The sequence below is a fragment of the Bactrocera neohumeralis genome, unplaced genomic scaffold (assembly GCF_024586455.1).
Source record: "Bactrocera neohumeralis isolate Rockhampton unplaced genomic scaffold, APGP_CSIRO_Bneo_wtdbg2-racon-allhic-juicebox.fasta_v2 ctg1385, whole genome shotgun sequence".
NCBI classification, from domain to species: Eukaryota; Metazoa; Arthropoda; class Insecta; order Diptera; family Tephritidae; genus Bactrocera; species Bactrocera neohumeralis.
Window position 1 is genome coordinate 7053 of NW_026089705.1, and position 3526 is coordinate 10578.

The following is a 3526-nucleotide window of genomic DNA, read 5'->3' on the forward strand; positions in this document are numbered from 1 at the left end:
CTTTACAAAATGAGGTCGAAATGTAAGAGACTGACATGCAATGAAAAAGTTATTTTTTTTTATATTTTTATACCCTGAACAGGGTGTATTAAGTTTGTCACGAAGTTTGTAACACCCAGAAAGAAGGATCGGAGACCCTATAAAGTATATATATAAATGATCAGTATGTCGAGCTGAGTCGATTTGGCCATGTCCGTCTGTCTGTCTGTATATATAGGAACTAGTCCTTCAGTTTTTTCAGCTTTAAGATATCGTTTTGAAATTTTGCAGACGTCATTTTCTCTTCAATAAGCTGCTCATTTGTCGGAACTGCCGATATCGGACCACTATAACATATAGCTGCCATACAAACTGAACGATCAGAATCAAGTTCTTGTATGGAAAACTTTCACATTTCACAATGTATTTTCACAAAAGTTGGCGCAGGTTATTTTCTAAGATGGTGATGTAATCTCCGAAGAAATTGTTCGGATCAGTAGCATATAGCTGTCATATAAACTGAATGATCGGAATCAAATGCTTGAATGGAAAACTTTCACATTTGACAAGATATATTCACGAAATTTGGTATAGATTATTTTCTAAGGCAACATTGTAATCTCCAAAGAAACTGTTCAGATCGGTTAACTATAGCATATAGCTGCCATACAAACTGAACAATCGGAATCAAGTTTTTGTATGGAAAACTTTCACATTTGACAAGATATATTCACGAAATTTGGTACAGATTATTTTCTAAGGCAACAATGTAATTTCCGAAGAAATTGTTCAGATCGGATTACTATAGCATATAGCTGCCATACAAACCGAACGATCGGAATCAAGGGCTTGTATGGAAAACTTTCGCATTTGACGTGGTATCTTCACGAAATTTGGCATGGATTATTGCATAAGGTAACAAAAAAATTGTTTAGAACGAATTACTATAGCATATATGTAGCTGCCATACAAACGATCGGAATCAAATGTTTGCATGGGAAACTTCCTCATTTTACGACATATCTTCACGAAATTTAAAAACAATAAAATCGGCCACTTTTGTATAAGCGCAGAAAAGCTAATTTGTGTTTTACTCATTAAACGTAATAAATTAAAAACTATAATTATAATTAGATAATATAATTTAGTTTGCTTATGCTTACTAAAATCATAATAAAAACAAAATTGAAGAAAATTCCAAACGAACGAAAACGTTCGAAAAAAAAATTTAAGAAAGTATGTGGTAAGGTTTGCGTGGCCACGAGTGTACATATACTATATACAACTCATATACTGACAGACACATAAGTTTTGTTAGAAAACCGAAAACCATTAAAAATAGTAAATGGAAGTTGGCTTGGGGGAAGTCGACCAGATTTAATAAATTTTTCTCAATACGTATACCAAACACTATTAACATCTCACTTCCTAAAAAATTACCATATAGAGTAAAGTCAATTGAATGTTCGAAAACCCCGATATTAGTTAAATGGGGGTAAGTCAAGTTTTCGCTCCAATTTATCTTTTTAGACACAAACAGGTTTTGTTGGATTTGAAAAATGTTTGATATATGAAAATAAAGCTACGTACCAAATTTTGTCGAAATCGGTCAGCCGAAAGCAAATTTTTATGTTTCTGCCGCATTTAGTTATTGATTTATCGCGCCTTTAGTAGTTTTGAACGGTACCGTTATATGGGCAGTGAACGGAGTTTCCATCGATTTGATCCGTTTTCACACTATCGCTATTAGTTCTTGTATTATATTTGCTGGGCAAATGTGATTGTTGTAGCTTTAATGGCTTTGGATATATGCACATTAAACATATTCGGGGGCGATGCTACGCTCACCTTTTCAAAACCATTTTCTCACTAGTGCCCCTTGTTGCTTCGATCCGCTGTACCAAATTACAGTTTTATATCTTAATTTAGTCCTTAGTTATGGCACTTTATAAGCTTTCGTTAATGGCGATTTGTGGGCGTGCCAGTGGACCGATTACGCCCATCTACGAACTCGAATTTTTCTTTGTACTAAGAAACCAAATTTCATCAAGATATCCTAATTTTTACTCAAGTTACAGCTTGCTCGGACGGATGGACAGACAGTCAACCGGATTTCAACCTTTTTCGCCATCCTGATCATTTATACATATATACATAACTTTATATCTATCTCGATTAGTTTAAGGTGATACGTACAACCGTTAGGTGAACAAAACTATTTCAAAACATTTCAGTCCAAGTTGTGACGCTGTTCCGACAAAACTACAACTCAGGGCAATGATCCCACATCCCAAAGCAAGGGAGAGATTACCGCACTGGCCCAATCTCTTCGCTCTCATCAATAGAAGATCTACTGAGACCCTCCAATTCCCCGAACCCCAACGACGATTCAGGAACATCCTCCTCTCTCGAACAAACCCAAATGAGCATTGAATGAAAAACCCAGAGGTCATTGGCGTAAACCGCATGTACAAGGGCCCAAAAATATGGCGCTTAATAACGGGCCCTGCGAAGGCAATATTCAACGGTGTCATTCGCTGAACTCAACGTCAAAGTAGAAGCGAAAAAAAAATACCAAAATACCTTCATTTCGCACTGCCTTCATTTCGCACACGGCGAACTAATGCCACGACCCTGGGCCTGAGCATTCTGCGCTCGTCCCTATGCCACAGCTTCATGTGCTATTAAAAAGCAGAATGACGCGAAGCCCACTTGTTTGCACTTCAAGGGCCCATATGGCGCCACCTATCGGGGTTACCCTAACGCCCCAAACAACACCAACCCGGACAACCAAAAAAGGTCGACCCTCCAAGATCTCCAAGGCTCTTCAAGAAAGAGCCACTCGTTCTTCGGCACAAGCCACATCACAACCCCAACCCCGACTCCAAGGATCCCCTCCCTTTTTCGCCCGAGGTTGCCAAAAATGCTACCAAAAACCTTAATCCTGCCCCGAACATCGCTCCTGACCTTGAGAAGCTTTTTCGGGACTTCATCATGTACACCATATTCAGGACTTAACCGTGGCCTGAAAATGCTAAACTGGAACGCCAACGGGCTCTACACTCCCAAAAGGACCAATCACGTCCAACTCCTAACAGATACGTCGATCGATGTCGTTTGAGTCAGTCTCCCCTCCATCCAATCGACAGCTATCTGCAATTCTCCGGGCGTTAATAGCGTCCCACGCAAACGGCAGCATCTATTTTCTTGCCATTCTCAGCTGCAAGAGAACGATTTTTTCCTGACAAGCCCTTCTGTGTCTACTTAAATAATAATTCGTGCTTCGCTTTTTAGCGTCAGATTCCCTTATGGGCTACTCCCTTCCTCAACTGAATCTTCCTCCTTCTTCCGCATATTTGTTTTCATTGGTTCATAACCATTTGGTTGGCAATCGGTGTGGGGGGTTTTAGTCGGTAAGCGCATCAAGCGAATCCGACACTACCCGCCAGGGTGTCTTTCGAAGAATCACCAGGAAAAACAAAAACGCCGAAACCCGTGACGAGGACGACTTCCCCTCGTTATCAGACAAAAGCCCGGACCTCGCTCC